The sequence below is a fragment of the Montipora foliosa genome, chromosome 11 (assembly GCF_036669935.1).
Source record: "Montipora foliosa isolate CH-2021 chromosome 11, ASM3666993v2, whole genome shotgun sequence".
Taxonomy (NCBI): Eukaryota; Metazoa; Cnidaria; class Anthozoa; order Scleractinia; family Acroporidae; genus Montipora; species Montipora foliosa.
Window position 1 is genome coordinate 14,689,851 of NC_090879.1, and position 20,000 is coordinate 14,709,850.

The 20,000-nt window shown below is 40.2% G+C and overlaps 2 pseudogenes; one reads left to right on the top strand and one right to left on the bottom strand.

Annotated features, from left to right (window-relative positions):
- Positions 1-20,000, bottom strand: part of LOC137976165 (tetratricopeptide repeat protein 28-like) — a 134,981-nt pseudogene that overhangs the window by 110,533 nt on the left and 4,448 nt on the right.
- LOC137975294 (uncharacterized) lies at positions 4,969-11,095 on the top strand (annotated as a pseudogene).

Here is a 20,000-nt window from a genome sequence, read left to right on the forward strand (position 1 = left end):
TTGCCTTTGTATTGAGATGTATAAAAATAGCCAGTTACGTACCGCACAAGCTTATGCTCAAATTTATAAAGGGTAGCATCAATTATACATCAAAACAATGGCTTGGTTAATTTTAATAAGAATAAGTGTCTTCGCTCCGTTTTGCTTTTTCAGTCATTTCCTTCTAGTTGGCATACATCTACCATTTTTTGGTCTGCTTTTCACGGACACAGGTTCATCAGTTTACTTACTGCGACGATAAATCAAGTCTTGCCGGCATTCTTTCTTAACTTCAACGGGATTCGAACCCGTGACCTCTGCGATACCGCTGCGATGCTCTACCAACTGAGCTATGAAGAAGCCTTGCCCCCTCTCATGTCCTCAATGAAAGGACACTACGCTTGACGCTTATGCTTGCTTCTCTACAATTGTTATTAACTTCTGCTCCAAACTGTGGCAAACGGAAGCTAATTGAAAGATGAAAATAGCACTGCTCATTTTGATGTTAACAACGTTTTGTCCAGCTTTTGTCTCGAGACGCATAAAAAAGCTCGACCTCTAGAAGCCTGTATGCCCTTTTCGAGAAACTTACTGTCGAGATCACTACGCTGAGGAGAAGGGAAGACTTCTATATTTGCAAGAAAGTTTAACCATCTAACGATTCCTGCAAAGTTCACTGAAATTTAAGGAGGATAAGTGTACTGAGATGGTTAAAGTCACATTTTAACGTTGTTATTTTGAACTCATTTTATGATCATTATTAAAGCATTAGTTTCTATTTAAACTGAGTGGAATCCTTCAATTTGACGAAGGGTTTACCTTGTGCACACTTTCTCTCGGTATTTTTTGTCGCCAAATTTATAACCATAGCCTTTTGGCATCAGTTTGATTTTTTTTGTTTTTGTTTTGTTATTTTGAAAACTAGCCTAATTAGTTTTGATAAAGTTGCAACGCATCCACGCAATGTTCTTATTTTGTTGTGATAATGGTTTTCGATGAAGTCATGGTTGTTTCTTGTTGGTTTTTAACGAGGTCATCTGGTGTATCCATGATTGGTTTGTTGCCTTTATGTCGTTCGCTTCTTATCTTTTTATTGACTGTCGACCGCTGTGCCGGATGCAGCTTCTACTCCAAGCCAGGTTTACATTACCGTCATATTCTATATACACACATTGATGCGACACACTACTGTTACTACACACCCTTATTTTCCCGCCAAAATTAACACCTGCTGTGGCATGTTGAGTAAGGGTTCTGTTCAAACTTTCCGCATTGTTTTCTAAATTATGCACTGCCCTATTTTAGACATTCCCATTGGTTACGTCATTTGATGACTACCTGTCAAAATGACTCTGAAGTAGCGGATACTACTACTCTCAACTAATTAATTAATGCACTTAAGTTGATTTTCTCACTTCCGAGAAGCGCCCAATTAACTATATTAATTACTTGATCGACCAAAATAAGTGTTATTTTTAAGGCTTCAACAACTCTTCCCTCTCTCTTTCTCTATCTTTCTCTTGAAAACTCCAACCTCTATAACTTTGCAAAAGCCCAAATTCAAGATACTTCTAGAAACTTTCAATTTCACGTTCGATGTACTCAAACTGTCACATGACTACAATTGGTATGAAACGCTCGCCTCATCCTTCGCCCCGGAAGACTAAGAGCCGTGAACAAGCCAGGGCAATTACAACTAATCCCAAACTTCTTTTGTATAACAGAGGAGCTACTATACTGGGTTCAGTCCAGCTCATCATGAATACAGCCTACTATAGCTTGGTTTTCGCAATACCGCTTACAATGATCGTTTTGATCCTTATTTCCGCTTGGTATATATTGAATCGCAAGGTGCCAAATTCATCTCTCTGGCTCGCAGCATACGCCTTTCCCAATATAATTGAGAAGAAAACGGACGAAAATAGACAGACTACATGGCAAGTAAAAGATACCAATCTCGGAGAGGGAAGTGCGCTTCTGTCCAAGATTACGACAAATATTTCTTGGTTGTACTTAACACTGGCTGCGTTTATATTGATAATGTTCTTTTACCTTTTACTGATCAACGTCAGCTACCATTGCAACCCAGATGAGAAAAGTAAACATTGTTTTGAGTTAAAACGTTGGGATATAGCGCGTATGTTTTCCAATGTTCCAATCGATTGTTCAAGCGCCGCAATCCTGAATGGATCGGTGAAAGTCGTGTGTCACGAGATTGTCTGCGATATCAGCAAAGCAGTGGGTGTAAGCTACGGTGTTTTTAAAATATGAATTGGTGGGTTGCAGCTCTTGGCGACTTTGATACTGATGAAAAAGGATACTAAATTGATTACCAAGTTAAAAATTGTCACGGTGGTTGCCTACATTGGCTTCTCCGTGGCGATTGCGGTTGTTCAATCTACTCAGTTGCGTGTCTATCTCGTGTCCAACATGTTGGTTACCATATTTCAAGCGTCAACAATTATTGTTGCTGCATGGATATTTTTATTCCGTTTTCCTTGGAAAGATCTGTTCGAAGAAATAAAAGAACGAGACCTTGAAGACGTGGAAATCTGGTGCGAGATCCGGAAAACAGGAACATTGCTGATTGAGATCAATTTCTTTGAAACGTTATGCGAGAAGCATCACCGATGTGAAAAATACGTAAAGGATGCGAAACGATTGGGAAATCTGGGTTTGGTTCTTCAAATCTGGAATTTCGATTTCAAATCGACACAAAATCGAACAACATGACTGGCCGTTGGTTTTTTCATTGAAATCTCTTTCACCAGAACGGAATTCCACATTACCATTCTCGAGTTTAAAACTAGTGATTAACCAACGATTTCCCCTAAACATCCTAAAATGACGTGAGATAGCCCGTTTATAATCTTTTATTTTGGAGGCTGTGGTAATAGCTAGAACATAATCCGCCACAGCATCAAAGGAAAGATGGTAAAACACAACTTTGTTCATTCAATAAATTTCCAACCTTATTACTTTAACGTAAACTTGACCATGTACAACAAACAAATTTCGATTATGATCATTAATTTACTTGATGTCTCCTTTGAGACGTGGATTTCCACTTAGGAGACTTGATGATAATCAAGATGCACAAGAAACAAGACCTCGATTGTTCAAAATGTGGATAACGCTTTCCACCAATTGAGTTGTTCATTGGATAAGTTGTTGTAGTTCTCGCGAATTGTGGATAATTCTGGTTTGCGGTTTCCGGATTCCGGTTTTCGGTTTCAAGATTCCGGATTCTGGATTCGGATTCCGGATTCCTGCTTTTAGTCCTGTAGTGTGTTAATGGCCTCGACCTTATTAAATACGGTAGAAAAGACAACTTTGCTATGAAATATACGTGTACAGTTATATCACAAAGGAACTTGTAAACCGTGAAATACGTCTGTATTATTCAGTGTAAGATGTAGTCTGAGAGTGCGCGCCGCATGTATACTCTGCAGATTGCCCGAACATGCTTGTTTCACAATTTGGTCTAACTACATGGAATTAGGTCTGACTTCCAATTCTGTATTGATGGAGGGTTAAAGTCAAAGTTTTAAAATGGTTAGCTTTCCTGTTGAGTCATTTTTCGTTGACTGTAATGATCTTGGCAGTCGGAACTTCGAACTGAGAATGTCCGGCGTAGCAAATACCCCTTAATTTGCAAGGTTCTGAAGAACTATTGGAAGATTGTGTTTCGTCATTTCTCATTGAGCATAGAATTGCCGAAAAAACTGACCTGTGGTTGATCGTGGGTGTTTTAAACATGAAATAAGCACAAGTAAATTTCTCAGACTAACAAAATTGCACGCGCCCGCGGGGCTAATAATATACATAAAAAAGGTGTAAACATAGAAAAGCAAAACAAATGAAAAAGTGGCAGCACTCGCTTCAATTTGTATCTCCTCATTTGCATATGCGAGATCCGGTGAGAAAGCGCATGCGTGGTGAAGATCATGAAGGAAGATCCTAAGGATTTACGCTGGAGTTATCGTTTTAAAATCTCTTGCATCGACGCTTCAGCCATTCTACTAGTTTCCTCTAAGTACAGACGAAAGTCTGTACGAGGGCTAAAGTATTCTTTGAGATCGAATTTTCAATTACTGGTTAAGATTTATTCCATTTAACGGCCATGTCTCAAGACCACGAGAAACTACGCGCGGCCGCCGTAGTAGAGTCAATTGACGAACGTCACATATCTGCTGGAGAAGCTAAAAGCTACTGAAAAGTAGCCCCAAAAGGGTGTTAATGCTGCTGAAACAACTGCCCGAAAGGGAAAAAGCCCTGCTGGAAAGGGAGAAAAGAGTTGCAAAGCGGCAGGCGACCGCGAGAAAACGTCGAGCAAACAAGCTCCATCGATGGCGGGAAATCAAGCGGCGAAACGAACGGCCACCGCTTCTTCCTCCAATTTAGTTGAGGAAATGGATGAAATAAAACAACAGCTGAAACGTACAGCTTTCTGGCTCCCTTGAGAGCATAACACCAGTGATTACTGAAATTAAAACGGCCTACGACAATCATAACAAGGCCGTTGATTGCGACGGCGACGCTATAACGCGCTTATGGAAGTGAAGTGGATTTTAACTTGGCATCCACTGTGTCATCTGCATGAAACCCGCATGACAAACCCCCAAAGAAAAAAGCAAAGGAGGAATCCATCATGCATGCATGGTATGGCAAAAGTGGTACACAAACCGCAACAAAACGGCGAGGATGTGACGCTTGAATTAGCAGAGTTGGTAAAACAACTTCTTAGCAAAGGTATGAGCAAGAAAGCCCGTGATGAGTGGATGAAAAAATTCCTTCGCCGGGCAACTGCAATCGTTTAGAAGTTGTTCGAGACAACCCAGAAATATTTAGCAGCGGTAGGAAAGAATTAAAAACCGAAGAAAGCCCAAAAACCCCTGCTAAAAGGGTATTACTTCAGTCACTAGAATTCCAGATGACTTCATGAAAGCCGAAAAAGGCAATAAACCTGCCCCCTCTGCAGCAACTATTATGAAAACCCTTTCTGACAGCATGTCGTTGTGAAGTGATACTTCACATGAAATAGATCTCAGAAGGAAAACTCTGTTCAGATCAGACATGAAGACTGAATACAGACTGCTGTGCAGCGACATAAAAACAGTTGAAGATGGCCTGTTGTTTGGTACTGAACTTGGCAAGTCAGTTAAGGATTTGTCAGAGGCTAGTAAAGTGACTTCTGAAGTAACGTTGAAACAAAAATGATCTCACGGCAGTAGTCACAGGGCGGGTCAGAAACCAGGAGACCATTCCCTCTTTTAGGCCGGGGCAGAGGCGCTATTGGCAAGAAGAGAGGCGGGTATCAAAATCTACCACAGAGGAACCAACCTTCTTATCAGCCTCGACGATAGTGACAAAACCAAGAGAGAAACTTGCAAATAATGTTCAGGTGAGCGCTAACTCTAGTGAATGGCCAGTGCCAGGAAAGTCTGGTGTGCAATTTGAGAGAATACTGGTCAATAATGATATTGTGCAGGCTGGTTAATTAAAGTTTTGCATAAAACAATGGCAAACAATCACGTCTGACAAAGTAATCCTGGATATTGTAAATGGTTATAAACTTGGTTTTATTACAATGCCAACTCAGGCTTTCCCACCCCAGCAACCAAAATTTGAGAAACACGAGGAAATGGCATTAAATACTCCCTTGGAAGAACTTATTCAGAAATGGGTGATCGTAAAATGTTTTCATGAAGATGGAGAGTTCATATCACCAGTTTTTCTACGACCTAAGAAAAATGTAAATATCGCATGATATTCAATCTCAAAAAGTTAAACAAGCATATTGCCCACATCCATTTTAAGATAGACACCCTTCAATCATGTATCAATTTAATGAAGAAAAACGACTATATGGGCTCACTTGACTTGTCAGATGCATATTATTCTATTTCCATCAGTCCAGAATCGCAGAAATATTTGAAATTTAGAGTTGGGCACCAGTTAAACAAATTTATTACATTGCCTGAATGGTTTGCTTTTTGCACCAAGAATCTTTACTAAACTCATGAAACCAGTGTACTCCACATTGCGAACCAGAGGCCACATTTCAAGTGGTGATCTCGATGACAGTTTCTTACTTGGTGATACCCCTGATCAATGAAAGGCGAATATAAACGATACCTTCACTCCTTTTGGTGACCTGGGCTTGTCAAGGGAAAAATCTACCACCCACCCAAACCAGGTTATAAAACATCTAGGGTTTCTACTGAACTCTATTAACATGACATTGACTCTCCTTAAGGAAAAAAATGTTACAGTTATTGAGTTGGGAAGTGATATTTTGGAAAGCCAGTCTTGTTCAATCAGAGAAGCTGCCAAATTAATTGGCACTCTCGTGTCTTTTTCTCCGGATGTAGAACATGTCCCATTGTTCTACAAACAGCTTTAACTTGAAAAAACTGCTGCCCTTAAAAAACAGCGAGGGTCTTTTGAAGCTCAAATGCAGTTTTCAGAGTTGTCTAAGTCAGACATAAGATGGTGGACAACAAAAAAAAAAAGCTGGCAAAACATAAAGCCAATTTCTCACGGTAATCCTGATTTTACCATCACCACTGATACCCTATTGAAAGGATGGGGTACATGCCGGGATGGCATGGAACCCACCGGCGGCAGATGGCTTGCTGAAGAAATTGCTGAATGTGAACATATTAACTGCCTTGAACTAAAAGCCGCTAAATTTGGGCTCCTGTCCCTCTACAATCACATAATTTTACAACAGTGGCATTCATTAACAATATGGGTGGTAGACATTCTACGGCATGTAACAAGGTTGCTCGAGACAATTGGCTATGGTGTATTGAAAGGAATATTTGGCTGAGTGCTACGCGCATTCCTAGCATTCAAAATGAAACTGGAGACAGAACTGAATGGCAGCTACAACCAAGTGTTTGCAAATTGTTAACAAAGAAATGGGGAAGACCTGAGATAGATGTATTTGCCTCAAGGCATAATTATCAAATTAAGCCTTTTGTGTCAGGGCGTGCAGACCCCGATGGCTATGCAACTGACGCAATGTGTTTGAGCTGGAGAGATAAATATGTTTATATTTTCTCTCCTTTCACCATGCTGTCCAGCGTTCTTCAAAAGCTGCAGGAAGAGCAGGCCAGAGCCTTAGTTATAGCCCCACTGTAGAGAACGCAAGTTTTGTTTCCAAAGATGTGTCAAATGTTAATCAACCCAGCCAGTACTTCTACCGAAGGAAGCCTCCCTTCTCCAGTTACCACACGACAGGACCAAACTGCACCCTCTGTGGCCTAAACCTAAACTGACTGCATGTCCCTTGTCAGGACGAGACTCAGACAACAAAACATTTCGGCGCGAGCTTGGGACATCATCATGGAATCATGGAGGACTGGCACCACCAAACAGTACAGAGTGTATTTGGATAAGTGGAAGAACTTTGTTAGAACAACACATGCAAATGCCATTCATCCAACTTTAGCCAATGCTATTAATTTTTGGACACACTTTTATGATTCTGGAAGCAGCTATTCAGCCATTAACACTGCCCGATCTGCATTATCTGCAGCAGTAGACATTGCGGATAGCCCTTACACAGTGGGCGAACACCCCATGATTAAGAAATTTGTCAAAGCAGCTTTCCAGTCCAGGCCACCACTTCCCAGATATCAGTCAATATGGGACATATCCAAAGTTCTGGACCTCCTTAAAACTTGGAGCCCTGCAAAGACTCTGAACTTGAAATACACCTTATTCCAAAATGGGCGCAATTTTAGTATTCGTTTGTTTCCATGCAAATTAGCCCTTATGATCTCGCTTTCAAACGTAAAATTCAAAGGAATACTTAACCTTGAACGAGGCCGTAAGGGCCGATTTGCATGGAAACAAAAGAATACTAAAATGGTGGCCATTTTGGAATAAGGTGTATTGTTGACTCTTAAGTATAGTCATGTTGTGTATGTTGGTTACTGGCCAAGGGTGTCAATCAGTTCATTTAATGGACATCCAACAGATGTCTAAAGGGAAGTCCTCATACAAGTTTCATGTTGACAAATTATTAAAGCAGACTAGACCAGGGAAACCACAACCAGTGCTTATTTTGCCTTCATATCCTGTTGATAAACGCTTGTGTGTAACCACATACCTAAAGGAGTATTTGATAAGAACAGAACCAGTTCGTAGCGCTGAACACACCAGATTATTTCTCAGTTATAGTAAGCCACACCAGCCAGTTTCCCACAGTACGATTTCAAGGTGGGTCAAAACGGTCAAGATGAAATCAGGTATAGACACTGCACACTTCAAGCCACACAGTACACGTGCAGCCTCCACTTCAGCTGCTTTTAGGAAAGGTGTACCTCTAGAAACTGTAATGGCTGCTGCAGGATGGTCCGCAGAATGTACTTTTGCTACCTACTACAAGAAAGATGTAACCGAGGACAATAACTATGGACAATCCTTTCTGAATTGCTCTGTTTAATTTCTACTTTTAGATGCCATTGGTAAGCTAAAATAAACCTATTGTTGTGTTGTAGAGCAGATTGTTGTTCATTACTGTGACTTGCTATGGCCCATGTGCTTTGAAGTCTCACGGGATCTCGAATCAGGAAATGAGGAGATTAAAAATTAAACAAGCCTTACCTGTAAGGTAAAGTTTGATTGGAATTCTATCTCTTCTTTGATGCACAGAGAGATCACATGCCCGCCCTAAATATGGGGTTCCCCAACCAGAGGGGTTTATGAACATACATGGGCCACTGTCTTTAAAGGATGATCTTCACCACGCATGCGCTTCCTCACGTGATCTCTCTATGCATCAATGAGGAGATAGAATTCCAATCAAACTTCACCTTACAGGTAGGGCTTGTTTAATTTTTAACTTATTGTTACTTGAATAAATTACATACTTCAACTTGCATTTATTGGGTTCTGCTTACCGCGCAGCCAGCTACGCAGAACTTTGTTCTAGTGGCAGGGTATTCGCTTTCACCATACTCGATGTTATGACGCCATAGTGCGTATTTCGTTGGTCTTGCGCTGAAGATAACTCTTCAAGGCGTCTATTGTTATGCATATAACCTCGGTATAAAAACCATGCAACACTGGGGAACCGGCCTCTTGTTACTTTGTGCAAGCACGCTTGTGAGCCCACGTCTTTGGTTTCGTTTTTCTCGAGAACGAAACATTTACCTACTACAACATTCCCGAACTAGGTTCGACCAGGTATGTTACACGCTGGAAGGCCCGCTGAAACTTGTTTTGCAGCGCCGTTGCACATAAGTTTCAGCACAAAGTTTCAATGTGTAACGGCGGCTTTTTCCGTGGCTCGTTTCCGCTTATAACGCCCCCCCACCCCCTTGTAAGCCAGAGTTTTAAAACCGGAATTTAACAAATTTCTTATCATTTCTGGCGGGCGGGCCTTAAGAGGTCGGGACTAATCTGTTTTCGCTTTTGCATGCCGGAAGCGTGAAGATCAGTCAGTACACTCTGCCACAATAATAACTTCCGAACTGTCAGCCATTTTACTTTCGTGTGGGTCAGAGACCGAGAAGAGAATAAGCGCCAAAGGTCGAGGCAGAAACTGTTCTACAAACCAGTTATACTAGTTAGCCAATCTTGGAAGTGACGTACTCTTAACCGATTCTCTTCCAGAAAAACACGTTTTGGTGTCTTCCAGCTCTGGGAGTGAAAGTGAACCTGGACTTAAGGACGTTCGCGCCAATTGTTTCTGCGCATCCTTACTGCGCACGCAAATGCACACGCCACGTCATACACGAGCGCGCGCGCTAAGTAATAAAATGAGAACTGATAGGGCAAAAAGCCATTGCTATAGCTTTGCCTGGATTTAACGGTCTTGGACGTTCGGTGACCCGTATTTTTCTTTCCAGAAACGGATTTTATTTACAATTATCTCCACGTTGTCCAAAAATGAACAAAAAATCAATGTGGGAAGTTTAAAAAATTTCAAGATTTCTGCTCACGGGACATCAAATCCTGCCATCTTGCGGCTGCAAGGCGCGTGAAACTGTGGTCGCTAAATGCGAACTTGATCTTTAAGGGAACCTCACCAGTTGACTAAATTCACTTAATTAGTCCACTTAAACAATATTTGGCAGAGAAGATTTCACTTCAAAGATTTAATTGCAATATATTTGGGTTCACAGACACTGGCCTTATTCGATAACGAAGCACGATTTTGTCACATTTTGGGTGTTTTTCCGGACATGTTCTCTCCAAAACGAAGTCGGTGACTCCCCATTTTTTTTACATTTCTGACATAACTAACTCATCATCTTACAGTGGTAAAAGTTTGAGAAGAAAATCAATGTTGAAAAAATTTCGCGCGAACGTCCTTAACGAGAGAAAATGCATCCACTCTGACTCTGACTCCGAGGATAATGAGGCTCGGTGGCTAAGCCCGTTAAGGTCGCTAAGTTCACCAAAACCGTTCAAACGTCTACCCAGGGCTTTCTCAGTAATGGTGACAGTAAAGTGGTTGATCTTCTGTTAAAAAGAAAGCCGTTTTTACGCACGCTTACTATTCGAATTAAACAAAATTACAGGACGCAAAAATTAAACATGTTTAGCGAACATTTGTACTCTAGCGAAACAGCGACAGCGACAATTGTATATATTGCAGCGAAAAAACGACAGCGACATTTGTCTCTAGCCAAATCACAGGTAGCCCAAGCTCGATATATGTGTATTTGTACTGTACTATATTATGCAAGAGTAGAAATATAAGGATTTGTATGGTGAAAATGTTTTTTCAAAATTCAAAAAAATTTTTACAATTTAAAATAAAAAATAGCTTCCCTTTTTTCACTATTTTCTTTTTCTTTTTTTTAAATTTTATTTAATACCATACCATACATCAATAACAATACTGATACTTACACCTACAATACAACACAATTAGTATTAGTTCGCTTGCACTGCTTACAATTCTTACCAAAAAAAAAAACAACAACAACAACACCAGAAGAGGCCAGCTTACTCCTGTCAATAATTTAAGTTCTAAATTTGAAAGGACTTAAATAAAATATGCGTGGTTTATGATTTATATGCGCCTTGTTTCTTTTACCTTCATTTTCTTTTTCTTTTTCAGGGCACTAGGGTCAGGCTGTCAAGAGATTAAAAAACAACAACAGAGGCTCCCACTTTTTTAAAGCAATTGTAGTTGTATTTTTTCCATTTCATGGATATGCTTGAAATACAGTAAGAAATCTTTTAATTTTGGACAACATTTTTGCTGTCTACATAGCCAAATATATTATTTAGCATTTAAGCAACAGAAGTTAATTTGAAGCTTATGCTTAGAACTATCTGGCCTTAGACCCAGTGCTGTATCAGGCTCTAAGGGTGTCTCTTTAGCAATGACTTGGCAAGACTGTAGCCATACCTTAAATTTATTTAAAAAAACTTGAATTTTTGGGCAAGCCCAAAATAAATGTGCCAGTTTCTCTGTTTCTCTTTCACAGAAAGTGCATTTCTCGCAATCAACGAGTCCAATTTTTTCAAGAAGTTGTTTGTTGATATTCTTCTATGAAGGAATTTGAAATTGAAAGTTATAAGTTTAGTACTCTTTGTACATTGAAAAGCCATTTGATAAGCCTCTTTCCAGTTCAGTGAAATCTTGCTTTGTCGTAAAAAAATCCTTGGTCTGTTTTACAATTGACTTTATCCGATTAACATACTCAGTGTCATTTATTGTTGCCCTCTATTGTTAGAATGCAGCGAAATTTTGTAATGTAATCATGGAATGATCCGTTTTATATCCTGCAACACTGTCCGCACTGACAGTGTTGCAAAAAGTCGTCTGATTTACCAGGAAAAAGTCGAGCCTGCAGTGGACTTCAGGCTTCTTTTGTCGACACGTAAATCTGGAAATCTCAGGGTTTAAAACTCTCCATGCATTTATTAAATCAAGGTTTTCAAAGAAATCGGCTATCACTTCCCGCGTCTTTTTATGAGTTCTAGCAAGATCACCTTTTTTGTCCTTGTCAACATTCAATACTATGTTAAAGTCACCACCCACAATTATCTCTTCGCCTTTAATGTCGAGCAGATGACTAAAAACAGAGGTGAAGATATTTGGATCATCTTCGTTTGGAGCGTATAAATTTGCTAAAGTTATATGTTTTTCATTTGTGGTCAGGTCACATATTATGAATCGTCCCTTGGGATCGATATAAGCTTTTGAGAGTTGAAAGCTGAAGTTATTGTTTAAAAGTATGGCTACACCTGCTTTGTTACTAGAACAGCAACTGAATAATGCCTGATAACCCCATTCAGCTCTCCAATCGTGTATACTGTCTTCCGTACAATGGGCTTCTTGAATAAAATACAGCGACATATTTTTGCGTTTGAGCCAGTTGAAAATTTCTCGTCTCTTAAGCCTGTCTCCTAGTCCCCGCGTGTTAATCGATCCTATTCTGAGATCCATTTTTCTCGCATATTTTGTTAAAGAAAATTGGATCGAAGGCGCTCGAGTGCATTATTGAAATAAACCTTAAAGGTGTAAGCTGGAAAAACAAAACAAAAATACATAAATAAACATATCTACTCATAAACACACTTAAAACCAAAAATATTAAAAGACTGCTGAAGGAATACGGTTGCATTTGTTACCTTGTTCGTGTTTTCCATTTCTAAGCCGCCCAATATTACTTTAATCTAGATGTTGCAAAGGCCGAATCTATCAGGCTTAATTTAAAATAAACAAAAGACAGTCAAAACTATAGCCAAATTAAGCTTACAAATCAAGTTCTTTACCTACAGGCCAGAATTTTCCTCTGATGAACAGATTATCGGGCTCTGCCTTGCTAAATGAAGCCAGGATGTTGTTTCGCCTGGCCTTCTTAAAAGTGTCCATTTGTGCTCTTCGCCGCTCCACAATCTGAAAGGGCAGATCTTGATACATCTTATAATTGGTTTCTCGCAATCGGAGGCCTAAAGCATTCTTGTGTTTCTTTGTCTCTGGTACAGTTTCTGGGTCGATTAAGAGCAATTTACGTGGTTTTTGGTTCCTCCTCTTTTCCCTCTATATATTCTTTACCAAAGTTTGGGCACCGAGACCAAGCCGCCGAACGGATTCACCGAAGGGAAAGGGCCATAAAGTCGCTCCCAAGTCTTCGATCGCCTCGAAATTCCACGTAGATCACGGACGATACCTCCGCTGCCCATTCGTCTTCTTCATTTGAACCGCTTGTACACTGAGAAGGAATTAAGGGAAGCCAAACTCTGCAAACATTTGCTTCGAAAGCCGTCGAATTCGGCTTTTATTTGTTGGAAGACTAAGCCTAAGACAGTTGGAAGAACGCTTAGCGACCCGCGATTGGTCAATGAGCACAGTGGTGACCAATCGTGAGTCATGGCTGTTCGCGACTTTGTTTGTGCTTTAAAGGCTTCTTTTTCCAACAAGACAACAAAACTTGCGTTAGAACGTTTTGGTAAATGAAACAAGTCTTTTTGGCTTATCGTGCTCCTTTGGTGAACGGCTTTTGGAGCCACAGGTAGCCACTCCTATCACTGGTGACTTTAGTGGTGGCTTTCTACTTTTTTATTTAATCTGTACAGCTATGGCTTTTAATACCCGTTGAACGAAGCGCTGATTGCCGGAGCGAGGGGCGTAAATGGTTCGCCGTGGGGCTTTCACTGTTAACAGCACTTTATTGCACAGGAACCTATGACGTGTAAATGAGTTTTCCCTTATTTTCCACATTCCAGACCACAACGTCTTTTTGGACAGCTCCCAAGCCGACAACGCTCTCATCTGGATTGGGAACGTTCGTGGCGATAGCGGGTATCACTGAGAAATACATGCAAACCTTTTGAAACCAGGGCTTTGTCGTCTCTTTGGGATGGTATCCACACCGAAGCTATCGAAAAGGAAACGCCCTTGAAAGGAAACCCTTTTAAAATCGGTGCCCATACCTACAAACTGTAGATATGCACACAATTATTACATCTAATCACTTTCCTTTCCGGGGTGCTTAATGCCTCGTGTTTTAATAACGCTTTTCGTTTTCGAAGCTTTTTTGTAACATTTTTCAAAGAAATAAACATTAAACTACAGATCTCTACCTTCACAAACTTATTTTATATGTGCGTTTGGAAGACATATTTTTATGCATTTTGTAAAACTGAACATATTTATGATTTCTAATCAAGTTATAAGATAAGCAAATGGAGAGTGAGTTGTCTTATCCAACGTAAGATGGTTTCCTTACTTACTTGACTCATAAAGGCGCTGTTACACTCGGTAATTTTTCGAGCAACTTGTCTCTCAATTTTGTTTCGACAAGAGTTCTCACACTGCAAAGCTATTCGCTTGACATCTGTTACACTGGGCAACATTTCCTCCAATTTGTCTCGCTTTCGATGATCTCATGAGGTTAAAGGAACATTTCACTGGCTGATGACGCAATCCGTTGCGACGCAAGTTGCAGGGCAGATTTCACAGCACGCATCGCTTGAAACCTTCGTTGCTAATTTGCGTAAACCAATGCGCAAAGTATCAATGGATTTTACTTTCCGCGAAGGGTTTTGCAAATATGTCTCACCTTGTTTTTGGCAGTGGTAAAGTGTGCAACTTGCAACTTGTCTCGTTATTGCATGAAAAATCGCAAAATGCAACAGAGCCTTACATTAAATTAGGGTTTCAGTTTAAAACGTAAGTTAAACATTCGGTTGCGTTACATGACCCGGATATCCAAATGCTATCTGTTTGACCCTTGCGACGGAAATGGTCTAAATTAAAGGCCATACTATAGGGTGCCTGTAGCCTTTTGTTCCCTTGAGACTCAAACCAACAGTTTCAACCAACTGTATGTACTATTTGGAAGGATTGAATCTACCCCAGCTGTTTCACATAACATCAAATGTTATGGTACCAAATGAGACACCAATCATTTCTTAACAAGGTGGGCTCATTAATGTGACGTAATAGTTTATCATAGCAACGAAAACGCCTTCTAAAAAATGCCCTATATTTTGTCTTCAAAAGCTTGTATCTCAGAAACGAACTCCGTGACCCCCATTTTTTATTCCTCAAAAGTGGTTAGCAAGCTAAGATAAAAAGTGAAAGAAAAGATAAAACTCTTTGCAAGGTATAAAAAATTCTCTGCAGCGGATTCAGAGCCACCTTAAAATTTTCCAGTTGTGAAGGTGGCTATGAATATGCTCCAGACATTTTTTCTAACTTTGCAGCCGATTTGTTAGTTCCCTATATAACTATTATTCCAAGAATTGAACTACTTTCGAATGCAAACACATTCTTTCACTTTGCTTAAAAACACCACCGATAACTTGAGGGAGTAAGCCCTACAAAGAACTTGGAAATTTATTAAGAAAAGAAAAACGTCTTCTTTATTCCTGACGATTTCATTCATTTGTTATGCAGAAGAACAGGAAAAAAATTTCACCCGTCGTTTCCCTTCTATTTTGTGATCTTTGAATGTTGTAAATGACACATCTCTTTTCCTTATCACGGTAAAAGTCTGATGTTAAGGGTCATCAGCAAAAGTGTTTATTTTTCTTTTCTTTTGAAACTGGCTTACACTCATACAACAAAAACAGTTTCAAAGAACTAATTAAAACATCATTTTTAGCAACTCAACTATAGCACTATGATTTTGATCGCCATTCGAGCAACACTGACCGTTGAAGTTATATGAGAAACGAAGTATAAAAATAACGGGTAAAACTAGCATTTTACTATAGATCTAAGCTTTCTGTCATAATTTCACTTACAATAATCTCAGTCTGTTAGTTTAGTTAACGCAGTAAACTTCTACTAAACCTTTTGAGCTTGTTCTACTGGTAAAACCATGATTGTTAACCCGTTCTACTTTTGTTTTTACACGTTCGGCAATTACTAAAGTGTCCGGCTCTGCTAGGTTGTCTTCTAGCATCTTTGACATCGATTCTGGAAAAAGAAAAAAATAAATAAAACAGCTCTAAATATAGCTGGTTCTTTTGAGCATACACAATGCGCCGATGCGAATGGCTACCTGCAGGACGATGGTGTCTTTGAATTCCTTACAAAAGATGACGTTTAGAGATCTATGGGAGATTCATAGAACGAAAACACCAGAAGAGACATCACGAGGTGATAAATGACCCATCTTCAGAAAAGGCTGCACGAAAACAGTTTTTCCACCAATGTGAAGTGTATCCTTTAAATATGCTACTGTGCATGCGTGATAAGCATGTGGAAATTACATTTATGACAAAAGCGTGTTAGAGGAAACTTTGAATTGTTTACACTTCGAAGGTACAATAATAGACAAATCTGTTGGGAAGGCTAGCACTTTTGACGTCTTCATTCCTTCTTTCCCCTCCCCCCTCATTCAATGTTGTGCAAAGCTGAATGGTTTTAGTGGGAAATTGTTGAGTTACCTTCCAACATTGAATAGAGGGGAGGGGTCTATATAAGAAAAGGTGAAACTATTTCTTTTGCGCTTTAACAGAAGCGGGTTGAAGTACATACAGCTATGGGGCGGTTCATTTACATAACCTTCCCAACTACTTTTGTCTATTGTAGCATCTAGTTATCATGCCATCTTAGGCCTATTTGATTCCTATCGTCAATTTTCCAATTTGAAAGTATTCTTGTTTCTGAGTTAAACTCGAACTTCACTTACCATTTTTTTGGAAATTCCAGCGTGACATCATCGCCAACCAGCAAAAATGGCGCCCAGTGCTTTATAGAGCAATACTGCTTTGACTCTCGGAAAGATTTCATTGCTTGTTGAAGAGCTGCACTTGCGCTTTTTCCATCTACCAGGTGCTGGTAGAAGTTCCTCATGAAAAGCAACGTTACCTCGTCATCAATTGCCCAGAGTGACACCAAAACAGACCGAGCTCCAGCACACAGGAAAGCCCTTGCAATTCCCACCACTCCCTCAGACTTCACTTCTCCCCGGCCACTGTGACAACAGCTCAGCACAACTAGCCTTGCTCGAAGAGAAATTGTCTGAACATCCGACATTTTCAAAATGAAGTCTTCCTCTTTGGGGATTTGCGATTTCCGTTCGTTATTTGGGGCTAAAGCAATTTCTCCCGTTTTTTGGCATCCATGTGCTGCAATGTGAACTAAAGCAACTGATTTCATACTTTTTAGCACCTCAGCTTTCGTGGCACGTTTTCCAGTCAGCGGTGTTGTCTGCAGAAGTTGTCCAATCATCTCTACTTCTTGTTTTGCGCACGGAAGCTGTTCCAAAATGGGTTCCCCTTTCTTGTTAGTAACTTCTTTCAACCACGGATCACCTACAAGCAGTGCTCCAGTCTTACTGTGGAAGTCTTCAGGTGCACCAACGATCACATTAAAAGCAGTCAACGAGGGAACGGTGCGGATCCTGATAGATTCACTCAACGCAGAATATGGAGCCAAGCAAAATGGTCCATCGGGAACAACGATTAACTCATTTCCTTGGAGCAAGTCTGCAATTGGCCCGAGTAAGACATCATACAACGGTTGTAAAGAGTCAACGGAGGATGAAGATGGTAGAACTGCTTTCTCACTGATACATCTTTTGCTCCAAGACAGGTCATTGCGTAGTGAATCCAAAGAACGATTCTCGCATCTGACACCATCCCCTACGCCGATCCCTTTCAAAATAGTTTCCATCAACAAATCAGCACTTCCATTTGCGATTTCGTTTTGTCGAAAGCTGATCTTGCTGTCTTTTCTTAGCACCCAAAACGTGATCTTGTCCTTGTCAAGTGCCACAAAAACGGCTTGTGAAGGTAAACGCTCTAATGCAGCCATAAGAGTTTGATTCGGAGCAAGTGCAGAAAATGACTGAGAGTCAATGCCGTATTGATCTTGCAAAATATCGCTCAAAGCCTGTGCTCGACCTTTCTCAGCAGCATACAAAGCTTCTTCAATCTCTCCATTCTTCAAAAGTGTCCTCCACAGAGCAGTGTATGCCACGCGATAAGAATCACGAAAAGTTACTTTTAATTCATCTTCTGACTTCAGATTATGCCTTGTTTCATCAAAATGTTTTATACTTGAACGATAACAACTGATTGCATTACTCAAGGAACCCAGCAATTGATGATCTCTACCTTGCGAATACCACGCGATTCCCTCTCCTAGAAAGTCTCCAATTTCCTTGAAAATACTAAGACTGTGTTCATGGTACTCCATGGCTTCCTTAAAATAACCTAGATCGCAGTAGGCATTTCCCAGATTTACATACGCTGATCCCTCCTCATCCCTATTACCTACTTCTTTAGCAATACTAAGATGCTTTTCGTAGTACTCAATGGCTTGTTTAAAATTGCCTAGACTCAGATAGGCATTTCCCAGATTTCCATAGGCTGTTCCCTCCCCAGCCCTATTACCTACTTCTTTAGCAATACTAAGATGCTTGTTGAAGTACTCAATGGCTTGTTTAAAATTACCTAGACTAAGATAGGCATTTCCCAGATTTCCATAGACTGATCCCTCCCCAGCCCTATTACCTACTTCTTTAGCAATACTAAGATGCTTGTTGAAGTACTCAATGGCTTGTTTAAAATTACCTAGATTGTCATAGGCATTTCCCAGATTTCCATAGGCTGATCCCTCCCCAGCCCTATCACCTACTTCTTTAGTAATACTAAGATCTTTTTCGTAGTACTCAATGGCTTGTTTAAAATTACCTACATTGCGATAGGCATTTCCCAGATTTCCATAGGCTGATCCCTCCCCAGCCCTATTACCTACTTCTTTAGCAATACTAAGATGCTTTTCGAAGTACTCAATGGCTTCTTTAAAATTACCTAGACTCAGATAGGCATTTCCCAGATTTCCATAGGCTGATCCCTCCCCAGCCCTATTACCTACTTCTTTAGCAATACTAAGATGCTTTTCGTAGTACTCAAGGGCTTGTTTAAAATTACCTAGATTGCAATAGGCATTTCCCAGATTTCCATAGGCTGATCCCTCTCCAGCCCTATTACCTACTTCTTTAGCAATACTAAGATGTTTTTCGTAATACTCAATGGCTTGTATAAAATTACCTAGACTAAGATAGGCATTTCCCAGATTTCCATAGGTTGATCCCTCCCCATTCCTGTGCCCTACTTCTTTAGCAATACTAAGATCTTTTTCGTAGTACTCAATAGCTTCTTTAAAATTACTGAGGCTAAGATAGGCATTTCCCAGATTTCCATAGGCTGATCCCTCCCCAGCCCTATTACCTACTTCTTTAGCAATACTAAGATGCTTTTCGTAGTGCTCAATGGCTTGTTTAAAATTACCAAGACTAAGATACGAATTTCCCAGATTTCCATAGGCTGATCCCTCCCCATCCCTATCACCTACTTCTTTAGCAATACTAAGATTCTTTTCGTAGTACTCAATGGCTTGTTTAAAATTACCTAGATTGTCATAGGCATTTCCCAGATTTCCATAGGCTGATCCCTCCCCAGCCCTATCACCTACTTCTTTAGTAATACTAAGATCTTTTTCGTAGTACTCAATGGCTTGTTTAAAATTACCTACATTGCGATAGGCACTTCCCAGATTTCCATAGGCTGATCCCTCCCCAGCCCTATTACCTACTTCTTTAGCAATACTAAGATGCTTTTCGAAGTACTCAATGGCTTGTTTAAAATTACCTAGACTAAGATAGGCATTTCCCAGATTTCCATAGGTTGATCCCTCCCCAGCCCTATTACCTACTTCTTTAGCAATACTAAGACCTTTTTCGTAGTACGCAATGGCTTGTTTAAAAATACCAATACTAAGATACGCATTTCCCAGATTTTCATAGGCTGATCCCTCCCCTGCCCTATTACCTACTTCTTTAGCAATACTAAGATGCTTTTCGTAGTACTCAATGGCTTGTTTAAAATTGTCTAGACTAAGATAGGCATTTCCCAGATTTCCATAGGTTGATCCCTCCCCAGCCCTATTACCTACTTCTTTAGCAATACTAAGACCTTTTTCGTAGTACTCAATGGCTTGTTTAAAATCACCTAGATTGCGATAGGCAATTCCCAGATTTCCATAAGCTGATCCCTCCCCTGCCCTATCACCTACTTCT